The sequence below is a fragment of the Pteronotus mesoamericanus genome, unplaced genomic scaffold, assembly GCF_021234165.1.
Source record: "Pteronotus mesoamericanus isolate MK-2021 breed Mesoamerican mustached bat unplaced genomic scaffold, CSHL_Meso_final scaffold_651, whole genome shotgun sequence".
Lineage (NCBI taxonomy): Eukaryota > Metazoa > Chordata > Mammalia > Chiroptera > Mormoopidae > Pteronotus > Pteronotus mesoamericanus.
Genome location: NW_026555325.1, coordinates 31,590,754 through 31,604,081, shown reverse-complemented (window position 1 = coordinate 31,604,081; position 13,328 = coordinate 31,590,754). Strand labels below are relative to the sequence as shown.

At 41.2% G+C, this 13,328-nt stretch overlaps 1 protein-coding gene across 1 annotated transcript in view; it reads right to left on the bottom strand.

The window, feature by feature from the left end:
* Nucleotides 1-13,328, bottom strand: part of MYO3B (myosin IIIB) — a 389,700-nt gene that overhangs the window by 123,345 nt on the left and 253,027 nt on the right. The gene's annotated exons all lie outside the window — the stretch shown is intronic.

The following is a 13,328-nucleotide window of genomic DNA, read 5'->3' as shown; positions in this document are numbered from 1 at the left end:
TGATACCATATTAGAATATTTGGGACCTCTGAGCTCTCTCCTTTTTTTATTTCCTCAAATGAGATTTTTTCCATCCTATCTCTCAACCCCCTTCTGGGTGACTCTCTTGCCTCAGGCATCACCTTTCCACACCTAGCTTGATGACGTCATGTCTTTCCATTCCTTTAAGGTGGCCCAGGAAATATTCCTGTGTTAAGTAATGTCAGTTGCTTCAGACTACTCTTAAAGAGGCATGGTCCCTACCCTCATGGAGCTTGCATTTTAACACAGAAAATAAGAATAAGAAGAGCTAACCGATGTGAAAGCACCCTGAAACTTTTAAGCTGTTGAACTGGGTAGATTAGTGTTCCATCAAAATTCATGTCTAGCTGGAACCTCAGAAAGTGGCTTTAGTGGGTCTTTGCAGATGTAATTAGTTTAAGATGAAATCATACTGGATTAACATGAGTCTTAAATCTGAAGATTAGTGTCCGTATAAGAAGCACATGTGAAGACACAGAGAGACATGAAGAATGCCTGCAACAAAGGAAACTGAGAGTTCAGTGAGGGTATACAAACTGAGGAATGGCAAGCATTGCAGGGAACCACCGGAAGCTAGGAGAGCGCTATGGAAAGAATTCTCTCAGAGCCTCTAGTAGAATCCAATATTACTAACACCTGATATTGGAATTCTAGCCTCCTGAACTGTGAGAAAATAAATTTCTGTTGTTTTAAGCTACAAAGTTAAGGGTTGGTTGTTATGATAGCCACAGGGAACTAATATGAGGAGGGGGAGTGGAGAGGTATTAAGGACTGAAATAGAAAAGAAGAACAAGATCAGGCATACGCATTCAGCTTGATTAGGTGGAGGAGGTAGAGTGGCAAGGGAAGAGAAGAATTTATTAGGATCAGGGGCTAGGGAATGATCCATTACTTCTATTTAACAAACACAAATCTATGAATTATTAGGTTCCATGCTTTTTCCTAAGCCCTTTACAAAAATCAACTCAGTCAGTCCTCAGAGTAGCTCTAAAAGGTAAAGGCCACTGTTATTCCCATTTTATAGCTGAGGAAATGAAGTCACAGGGAGGTCCAATGACTTGCCTAGGAGGTACACACAGCTAGTGAATGGCAGAGCTAGGGTCTGAACCCAAGTAGTTTTGTCCTAAAATCTGAATTCCTAAACATTACATGGTGCAGCCCTGTTTATTTAAACATTTAAAAATCATTAATCCCTACCCTTTTATTTTTTATTTTATAAATGAAAGTAAAAATTCAGACATTATTTCTTTCACATGTCTGGACTTCTAAGGGTCCCCACAGATCAGCTGCTGCCAGAGGAGGCCTGCCTGGCCTGGCCTGGCATTTGATGACCCACCAGAGGACAGACCCAGGCATTGTTTCCAACAGGGACACCGTCTGGGTAGATTTCCTAGTCAGTGATCTAGACTGGGTAAGCTTTCCTACCCTCATAATGGACCTGGCAAAGGGTGCCCACTGGACCTGGCAGAGGAGGCGCATACAGATGAGGCACAAAGGCCCAGCCTTACTTTCCTAACTGCTGCTGGTGGATTGCACAAGGGGCCAGTGTGGTTTCTGGTGGAGTGACAGCTGGTCAGCAGCCATCTTATCAGAACATAAAGAGGCCACCTTGTGGGAGGTCCAAAGGCAAGAGCAGCATCAAAAACTAAAATGTTTCTTAACGAATAGACTCTCATTGACATATTTCTCCCCTACAGCTGCATCAGAAACCCTGGCTTCCACACAAAATATGTCTAGTAATTTTAGGCCTACGAGAGCAGTTTCCAGATTGATTCTCCAGTTGTTATTCCAGCCAAACTCTAAGTTCAAAGAAAGTCTTGCCTGGTATTTGCTTTCTCTAACTTGGAGGCTAAGGAGGGAGGTTTACCCTCATCCTAGAAATCAGTTTCTTGCCTGACCTGGAACATCACCGTCTGGGGAATCCCTGTCTAGGGGCGGTTGCTCTCTTCCCTTCTGACTCCCATCAGCCTCAGTTGGATCTATTTCTTATGACTTATGCCCTGCCAATTCTAAAAAGGATCGGGGAGGGGGTAGTTTTAAAAATCACTAGCTTCTTGTGGCTGTGTTAGTTGGCCCTGGCTTACTACTTCTTTCAAGGCTCCAGCAGGTGTGTTGGTCCTGGCTCCATTTGAGACTCCCTCCACACTCATCACCTTTTTAAAAACTTTACTTTTTAAGAGTAGTTTTAGGTTCACAACAAAAACTGAGGGGAAGGTACAGAGGTTTCCCATATACTCTATGCCCCCACATACACATAGCCTCCATCCACCATTATCAACGTCCCTTACCAGAGTGGTGTATTGGTTACCGATGATGAACCTACATTGACACATGATAATGACCCAAAGTCCATACTTCAAATAAGAGTTCATTTTTAGTGCTGTACATTCTATGGGTTTGCACAAATGTATAATGACATTTATCCATCATTAGGGTATCATACGGAGTACTTTAATTGCCCCCCCAAATCCTCTGTGTATCACATATTCATCCTTCCCTCCCTTCTAACTCCTGACAACCACTGATCTTGTTACTATATCCATAGTTTTGCCTTTTCCAGGATGTGATATAGTTGGAATCACACATATGTAGCCTTTTCAGATTGGCTTCTTTCACTTAGTATTGTGTATTTAAGGTTCCCTTGTGTCTTTTCATGGCCTAATAGTTCATTTCTTTTTGCACTGAATATTTCATTGCCTGGATCTACCACAATTTATTGACCCATTCACCTACTGAAGGATATCTTTGTTGCTTCCAAGTTTGGCAATTATGAATAAAGCTGCCTTAAAAATCTTAAAAATCTGCATGCAGGTTTTTGTGTGGACTTAAGTTTCAACCCCGTTGGGTAAATACCAAGAAGAGGAATTACTGGGTCATATGATAAGAGTATATTTAGTTTTCCAAGAAACTGTCACACTGTCTTCCAAAGTGGCTCTACCATTTTCCATTTCTACAAGCAGTGGATGAGAATTCCTCTTGCTTCACATCTTCACCAGCATTTGGTATTGTCAGTGTTCCGGACTGTGGCCGTTCTAACAGGTGTTGTAATAGTATCTCATGGTTTTAATTTGCATCCCCCTGATAACACATGGTGTGGAATATCAGACTGTTCTCCTTTAAGGAAAAACAATCAATTTTCATGTTATTTTTATGACTACCCCCGAGGCATCTAGCAATGTGTTCTGCACAGACTTGATGTGCAGAAAATGTTTTGGAGGAAAGACAGCAGATTAGGAGATGCGCAGTCTGGATGGCAGGGGGATTTCTTAGCCTCCATCTATAAAATGGGGTAAGATTCCCAGCCAAATTCTCAAGGTTGCTATGGTAAAAATAGGAATTAGGTAAGTGGAAGTGTTTTGTGTAAACTGTAGATTGCTCATACAGTTCTGGTTTCCTATAAAGCAAAGTTATTTACTTTTCTATAAGTTTTTCTAAAAAAGATAAAGTTTTGAATGTTTATAGCAGCTTTAGTTATAATCTCCAAAAACTGGAAACAAATGTCATTTAGCTGGTAAATGAACAAAACAGTGGTGCATCCATTCACTAGAATTCTGCTCTGCAATGAAAAAAAAGAAACTGATAAATGCAACAGCACTGATGAACCTTCAAAGTATTCTGCTACATGAAAGAAGCCAGACTGAAAAGTCTACATCCCTTTATATGACATTTTGGGAAAGGCAAAATTATCGGAACAGAAAACCTGTTGATGATCACCAGGAGCTGAGGGTGGCAGAAGAGGGATGTCAGAGAAAGAAAAATACCATATTATTTCACTCATATGTGAAATATAATGAACTGCACTAACAAGGAAAATAGAGACAGACTCATAGATGGAGAGCAGGATGACAGCTGGATGGGGAAGGTTAGGGGGTAGAGGGATTGAGCAAAAAGGAAAAAGGACTCCCGGACATGGACAACAGTGTGGTGATGGTGGGGGGTGGGTATAAAGGGACTAAATGGTAATGGAAAAATACAATAAAAATATGAATTAAAAAAAAAGAAATTATTGGAATCATTTATTTTTTGGGGAACTCAACCAACCAACCAACCAACCAACCTACCCAGGCAGTCTGACTCCATAGCAGTGTGCTCCTCCACCACACTATATGTTACCTCTGTTACAATGGAAGGATGACTACCACTATTACAACTATTTCTGGAGCTCTCAGGAACATTAGATAAGATCTGGGAAATAAAAATCTCCTACATAAACTATGCAATTAAAAACTATATAGTGTTATTGTCATTTTTCTATGAAGCATAAGAGGCATAGATGTCTATACAATGTCAAATTATTATGGAGTATAAAAATGTATAAAAATAGAAAATACATAATAACCACCTGGAAAACAATATAAAAGATCCTCTCAGGAAATAAGGGGGCATGAGAGAACTTTTCAGAAATGTTCTTTTTCTTGATTGCAGAGGGGATTACCTGATTGGACGTGTTCATCCAATTTTATCAAACTGTTTGAGTTTTATGCTATGTAGACTGTATCTCTATAAATCTGACTTGTAAAGAAATAAAAGGGTAAGGACTCCTTCTTCTCAGACTGGATTGATGCTGGAAAACAGGATCCAATTGCTTCTAACCTGCTAGCAGGAAAGAGTCTGGGGGGAGAGCCTTGTTGCTGATGAGGGACCCTTCACAGCCATTTGCATCATTGACCGTAGCTGGTTTTGACACTAAGCACTTGGCTCAAAGTCTATGAAATTAGCAGGATCTGGTTGCTTATACATCTCAACCGTCACAACTTTATTGAGGAGAATGGCTACCAGCTGTCACCTTTGCCTCCGCCTCTGTGCTTGGCGATTCAGACTTCATGGCCACAGCAAATCAAGGCGTGATCCTGCTATGGCTCTTCATGTTGGGGTTTGAACTACTGGCCAAATGGCTGTCGCTCAGCTGTTATGCTGCCAATCATCCGTCACTGTGGGTTAAATGTGATAGGCACACCAAGATCTTCCAACTCTTCTGACATCCGAAAGACAACTTGCTTTCCATGTTAGCAGGCAGCAAATCTGGGTGATATTTAATTCCTGGATTTTAGAAGTTCTGACTTTGTGGAAGGGGTGAGGAGGGAACTTGCTATTTTACAGAACAAGTTACAGAAGGACCTCAAACATGTGAGTAAAGAAAGATGTCAACAGCATACTACCTAAGTCTTAACGATTTTGAAGTCACTGAAAAATTTATATGCACAAGTGAATCAAGTTCTCAGTGTGATGGAACAGAGCTCTTTACAAAAACTAAACTCCCTGAAATACTTTACATATTATTATTGCATTTAAAATTTTCCCTGTCAAATAAGCAAGACATAAGTTAAGATTTGGAAAATTCTCTTTTATAAAGGTTTTATTGTAACTGTATTTGAGATTTGGCAGATACTATTTTTTTCTCTGAAAATGAGTGAAATGGTTTTATTTTTTTGAAGTTATAATAACATTATTATGCTCACTCTAGAGTACTGACTTTTTCCCCCGCAGTGAAGTACATATTTAGAGAGGGAGTACAGAAAAAGAACTAACAGTTAGTTAATATCTACCCTGTGTGGATACTGTTCAGAATGCTTTGCATACCTCTTCTGCTATCATCTTCACAATAGTCCTGAGAATTAGGCTTTCATGAGTCTCATTTTATAGTTGAGGAAACAGGCTCAGAAATTAAGTAATTTTCCCTAAACCATATGACAGATGGTGGCAAAGCCAGAATTTAAAGCCAAAGTCCACATGCTGAGGATGGTATATAAAACACTTCCCATGCTTTGACTGGTGCCCTGTGTCCACATGCCATATCCAAGACGGAAACCAATGGTAGAGCATAGTCTACTGAAGAAAGCAATGGGTGAAGACTCAGATGCAGGCTCACAGCTCTTAACTCACATAATGCATAAGGGGAGAGAAGTTATTTAAGCTCCCTTTGCTTCTTTTTCATCTGTTAAGGCAGAAAATAAAATCTGCCTTTCTACACACAGGAAACCTTGAGAGAAAAAAATCTGATCATCTTGCCAAAGCACAGTTAATTTTTTCTGTAAATGTTTCTTTATTATGTGGATAAGTAACTAATAAAGGTTACAAAATGTAATGCCACATTTTATGATTCTGTATTTTTAAAAATCTTGAAAAGTAATGGCAAGTTGATTGTGTTGTTGATTATAATACTGTTGCCCCATTCAATGTTGAAGTGGTAAACATACCGCTTCAGATACCACCTCTTTACAGCCAGATTTTGGAACTCCACATGAGGTTTGTAAAGGAGAAATTGATTCCAAATTGAAGAGGCTCTGAAATTTGAATCTTGAGATCTGGTGGTGCTGACACCTTAAGCACATTTCCATGCCATGTCCATGTGACATCAGTCATCAGCAGACCTCAAGCCCACGATGCCTTTGCAGCTTTCTCCCTGTGCGCCCTGATGTCTGAGTGTTCGCTTCTAACATGGGCAATAATTTGATTTCATAGCAAAAGATGTCCCTCTGCCTTCCAAGTTATTTCATGGCAAGAACTCTTCTGTTTGTGTCCAACCGAGATTTGGCAGAGCCCATGTGTTGACAGAAACCTTGGAACCACAGGCCAGGCCTTCGCTCCGCTATGAACTACTTCCTCTAAGCCATGCTTTAGGGGTTCTCTGTAGGTGCTGCTCCTACTCACAGACAAAGCCTGTTTTCCCAAAGGAAATCACAATGCTTGTTGCCCCAACCCTGCCCCAACATTTTCCTCTTCCAAAATGGTAAGCTTGTTGTTATCTGAATCAGCCACAGCTCTTTGGAGTTACAGAAACTCAGACTGTGTGTGAGTGGATTGAACAGGACCCCTTGCATAAGCCTGAAGGACACTCTGTTTTCTGTTGAACAAAGGTTTAGAAGACAGTGGAGCTAGTTTGCAAGTGCACAACTCATCCCGATCCCAGATGTACCAGTGAATTTGTGTCCCTAGCTGTTTCTTCATTCTTACATGGCTATGGCCTAAAACCCCAGAAAAAGACATGCAGCTGGCTCCTGCGTGGTGACCAAGAAAAGTTTGGAACTTGTCTTTGCTCGTGTTTTGAGAAATTAAGATTTTGTGTGGCATGACCAGGAATCTTCCTAAGACAGAGAAATGGAGTGAGTGAAGAAACAGTGGGGCAGAAGTAGAAGGACCAAAGGAGACTCAGGAAGAAGTGAGAGAGGGCCTGAGAGAGGGAAGGCCTGTTTTTCTTCTGTTTGTTCAATGTGGACCTTTTACCCCAATAGTGCATTCACTTGACCTCTCTCTACTGTTTGGTTTGTGATTAACACTCAGCTTCTACACAGCTTTGTCAGAATGAAAAATAGCTACTATAGTCACTTTTATCTTTGAGAAGCATGGGTCATTTCAATGCATATTCTCAGCGATATTTTATAATGATTCTACTTTTCATTTTACACTGGAGTTTTATAGAACTTCCTTCCAATGAGTGCTGACATACTATAAAGTGCCTGATTTATACAAACAGTATTCCTTGGAGGGAGAGCATATTTTATAGCCCTCTGGATTGAAAATGGAAAATTTAAAGTCTCAAATTAAATCCCACTGTTCATCATGGTGGCCCCAGCATAAAGCAGGTGCTTAAAAAATAGTAGCTGAATAAAAGAATGAAGGAAAGAAATTTTCTAATTTAAAATACAGTTGCCCTGCATACCTCAGGATATTTCTAGAAATGTGGTTCTAGGGGATGGCTGTGACCACCTAGTTAGTCATTGCCAACCCACCAACAATGCTAAAGGAACCAGCCTTTAAAGTTAGAAAAGGCTAGAAGGAGGTCTTACACTGAAAGAAGTTTAAAAGTGCAGGCAGTTTTAAACACTAAAAACTTCATTCTGTCATGCTGGAAGGCCAGGTTTCTAGAAGAAATTAAGTAGCTCCTAAGCTGCTGTGAGAAATTGTGTCCCAGTGTTCTAAAGCCTCTCTCTTCTGGAACCAGCATTTAAAGCAACTCCCATCAGCTGGCATCACATAAAGTGTCCAGTGGTTCCAGCTGCAGCCAGTTTAAAATGCCTGTTCATGGGCTCATGGGAGATGCCCTCTCAGCCTTAGCAGAGTCATGGCTGACAGTCTGAAAGGCACTTTCCCCACAGGGCATCAAAAAGGAGAAATGGCTATCATTGTTCAGTGCTTTTGTTATCTTCTGACAATGTCTGTGTTGTTCGAAGGGCCAAGTTGAGTAGTAAGTAGGAAGTTGATCAGAGGGCAGAGAGAAAGAGAAGACAACAATGTCCACAGCACTGAAGCAATCCTATGAAAATGTGCTGTAAACCAATGGGCTCTTCCTGCTCTTGGCAGGTGGAAAGAGATTATGGAGAGCAGGACCAACAAAATGGCATTGGTCCAGTCAAGAGAGCATAAAATACATTTAAAAAAAATGGAGTCACTCATGTCAACCAAGATGGCTGCCAACCAGCCATGACACTTTGGTTCAAGAGGGAAACTATGTATGTCATGCTAGACACATCTGGCAAGGAGATATGCCCAAAGTGTCTGCACACGTGATCAGAACGGCCGCATCCATGGAGCAGGACCACCCATAGATATGCTTCTGGGGAAAGTCCTCACTCGCCTTCAGGGGTGCCAAGACACTTATCAAGAGACCCAGAGGGGTAGAGTACATGACCCTCAAGGGTATAACTGAGGCAGGTTCCAGACCACTGCTAAGACAGCTGAACTCCACATACCAGCGTGCTACCCAACACCACACTAATCTTTCTTGGCATCCACTGCCGGAGTCTCTGCCCTGCTGGACTGAGGACTTTGTCTGTACTGTTGCCCACCTGGCCCAGAGATTCTTCTTTGCAAGATGCTGACAGTTCTTTTGCCCAATGGGCTGTATAATGGACCTGCTGACTGAGACTCTGGGACTCAGGTTCGTTATCCTCCAATTCTCTTGTGTGATGTTATTACTGATTGTTTCTGAGTGACTAGTATTGCTATTAAGTTAGTAAGGATTTGATAGTATTTACTGAGGATGTATGCATTTTTAGTTGAATAAATCTAGTTATAATCACTTTCTGAAACTAATGAAATAATATATAACTTAGTTTTTACTTAGAATATCCCATCTATCAGAACACTAATATGTACAATCTTATTTTTCTGATTTATAAGTGTATATTTTTAATTCTTTGGTTTTTAAAGGGAAATGTTTTCCAACCTCCGCCCAAGATGGAGGCATAGGTAGGTACACTTTGCCTCCTCACACAACCAAAAGAAGGACAACAACAAATTTAAAAACACAAAATAATCAGAACTGCCAGATAATAGAACTGTATAGAAGTCTGACAACCAAGGAGCTAAGAAGAAACATTCACCTAGACTGCTAGCAAGGGTGGAGATGGGCAGCTGGGGTGGAGAACACGCACAGCGAGGCAGTGGCTAGAGGACCAGGCGGCTCCACAGATGCGTGCAGATAAACGATGAGGAACACCTGGGGAGCAAGACAGACCACGCAACCCAGAATTCCAGAACAGGAAAAAAAAAGCCTCAAAATCTCTGAAGGTAAAAACCTGTGGGGGTTTCAGAGGCAGGAGAAACTCCCAGCCTCACACGAGAGTCCCTTGGAGAGACCCACAGGGTCCTGCAATGTACACAAACCCACCCACGTGGGAATCAGCACCAGAAGGGCCCAATTTGCTTATGGGTTGCGGAGGAAGTGACTAAAAGCTAGCTGAGAGCTGAGCAATTGGCATTGCTCCCTCTTGGACCCCTCCCTTACATACAGGGTCACAACACAGCGAGCTGGGTTGCCCCACCCTGGTGAATACCTAAAGCTCCACCCCTTCCAACAAAACAGGCATGCTGAGACAAAGAAATATGGCCCAAATGAAAGAACAGATCAAAGCTCCAAAAATAGAACTAAGCAATGAACAGATAGCCAACCTATCAGATGCACAGTTCAAAACACTGGTAATCTGGATGCTCACTGAATTGGTTGAGTATGGTTGCAAAATGGAGGAAAAAGTGAGGGCTACGCAAAGTGAAATAAAGAAAAATATACAGGGAACTAACAGTAAAGAGAAAGAAATCAATGATTTGGAACAGAAGGAAGAGATAAACATTCAACCAGAACAGAATGAAGAAACAAGAATTCAAAAAAATGAGGAGAGGCTTAGGAACCTCTAAGATAACTGTAAACATTCCAACATCTGAATCATAGAGGTACCAGTAGGAGACAAAGAAGAGCAAGAAACTGAAAACTTATTTGAAAAAATAACGAAGGAGATCTTCTCCAATCTGGCCAAGGAAATAGACTTCCAGGAGATCCAGGAAGCTCAGAGAGTCCCAAAGAAGTTGGACCCAAGGAAGCACACACCAAGGCACATCATAATTATATTACCCAAGATTAAAGATAAGGAGGGAATCTTAAAAGCAGCAAGAGAAAAGGAGACAGTTACCTACAAAGAAGTTCCCATAAAACTATCAGCAGATTTCTCAAAAGAAACCTTGGAGGCAAGAAGTGGCTTGAAAGAAGTATTCAAAGTCAAGAGAGACAAGGACCTACACCCAAGATTACTCTATCCAGCAAAATTATCATTTAGAATGGAAGGGCAGATAAAGTGCTCCCCAGCTAAGGTAAAGTTAAAGGAGTTCATCATCACCAAGCCCTTATTATGTGAAATGTTAAAGGGACTTATCTAAGAAAACGAAGAAGGTCAAACACTATGAATAGTAAAATGACACCAAACTCACAACTATCAACAACTGAACCTAAAAAAAAAACAAACTAAGCAAACAACTAGAGCAGGAACAGAATCATAGAAATGAAGATCAGAGGGGAGGAGGAGGGGGGAAAATGGGGGTAAAGGTACAGGAAATAAGCAGCATAAATAATAGGTACAAAATAGGCAGGGGAAGGTTAAGAATAGTATAGGAAATGGAGGAGTCAAAGAACTTATACGTCCAACCATGGGCATGAACTAAGTGTGGTGGGGGATGCTGAGGGGAGGGGCGGTGGAGGGGAATAAAGGGGAGAAAAAAAATGGGACAACTGTAATAGCATAATCAATAAATACATATTAATAAATTTAAAAAATAAAGGGAAATTTTTTCCTATAGCAAAAGCCTATGATCAACATTAATCAATAATGAAAATACAACACAACACACCACTTTTCACCAAGATGGCATCCAAAATTGCCCTCCTACCTTCTCCCCACTTTGCCCATCTCCCCAACCGAGCCCCTCCACCAAGGAACCTGATAAACTATACTTTTGCTCGGGACCCTCCACTCTCCCTCCTGAGATCCCCACCTTTCAAAAAGGCCCTCCATTGCAGGCGCAACGTTACACACATAGGAAATGTATGTGCATGTACCTAGGGTATTATTTTTCCATTTGTTTTCTCTCCTAGCATTTGATCACTGGCTGGTGAACTGTTTGGGCCCACAGAGATCTCTAGACCACCAGCTCATGTATTTGAAAGGCATCTGTTTATTTTGAAAATGCAAATGCGGCCTACCTCAAAGACTGACAAGCAAGAAATGACCCACTGAGCTAGGGGAGAGCTTTCCAATCTGGAGCCCTGTCCCTCCCTGCCTCTATCACACAGAGATCAGAGATCACTTGCTGTCAGAACCACTTAAACAAGCTCCAAGAATCTGAGTGAAGGGCCCGCAATTAATAGGAATAGGAGCTGCAGCAGCAGCAGCATGTGTGTGTGTGTCTCTCTCTCTCTCCACACACACACACACACACACACACACACACACACACACTCAACACTAGCCAGGCAGATCACTTCTCACCTAGTTTAAAGTGGTAATGAGGTCATTTACAAACGGACTCTGAGTCTTTGAAATAGTGGCTCCTAGACCAAGGGCTGCCTGGAAGAGGGCCCCATAGCAGGGAAAGAGGCCTGCTAACAGTGGCAGCCTGGTCCTGGGGATGGATACCCGGAGAAAGCCCAGGAAGGTTAATACCCGACTTTGATCTCTGTCAAGGCATACCAGCAAGAATTAATTTACATTTCAGATGAAAAAGGTTGACAGCATGAAAAGGCATCTTGTTTCTGGTATGTGAATGTGCCGTAATAGATCGGGAATTCTGAAAGGAAGTTCTGAGGAAGCTAAAGGGATAAGCCATGCGGCTGCTTTTATTGGGAAGGAGATGAAAGGAAAACAAATTTCAATATGCTCTGTAGTAACATGTAGGCCAAATGCTTCCTAAATTTCAAGGGCTGCTTTTATAAGTATATAGCATATCTTAGCAACACCATTAAAAAAGACTGTGGGCCAGAACTTGAAATACAAACAAATGCATTCCACAGAACCTAAATTCAAATAAAATGATTTGTTGAAAAAATTATAAACTAGCCCTGGCCGGGTAGCTCAGTTGGTTAGAGCACTGTTCCAATATGTCAAGGTTGTGAGTTTGATCCCGGTTGGTTACAAGAACCAACCAATGAATATATAAATAAGTGGAAAAACAAATCAATGATTTTCTTTCTCTCTCCTTTCTTCTCTCCTTCTAAAATCAATAAATACAAATTTAAATAATAATAATGAATTAGAGAATAACCAGAAAACAGTCAGAAAAAGTGCTACAATAACATCCCCAAGCCACTTCCTGCAGGCTTCAAAAGTTAAGAGAACCTCTAGGTCTGGGGCTTGTTTTACTCAGAAATGTCCTAGTTGCAGGAAGAGGAGCTTTTAATGAGTGGATTATGTTTGGGAAGAACACACTCCAAAGCACAGAAGTTGGAATAACTGCTTCTCTCTCTAGATAATAAAAACATTCTCATGCTTTGAATCTGAAGATAAGGAATCTGAAGATAAGGAAAACATTCTCAAGTAAAAGTACACTGCCAGTAAAATGGCAAAAGTTACTCTGTCCATTTATCTTTCCTGCTAACACAAAAACAGCATCTTAATTCCTGTTCATGTTGTTGGCTGAAAGGCAAAGAGATTTGGCTTCTTTCTGCTCTGGCTGCCATACTCTACTTCCAAGGCAGAGAGGTGGCTTTAGCATGTCCTTAAGTCTTCATGCCTGTCCAAGCCCTTGCAGACCACTTTCATGGAAATTCCCAATGCCACTTGATAAGTGGGGACACTGGCTGCCAGGTTAAGGAAGGGGAATGTTTGCAAAGCTTAAAAAAAAGAGCAAGGAAGCCCCTTAAAGAGTTGTGCTCTCTCTTGTTTCACAAAACAAAATTATCTTTCCATGGTACCTCTCCTACAGGTATTGCATTGAAATAATGTAATCATGACTGTCCTAATGTCATGACAACAAAGATGACCTGACTTTTTTTTTAAGGTTTTATTTACTTATCTATAGAGAGAGGGGAAGGGAGGGAGAAA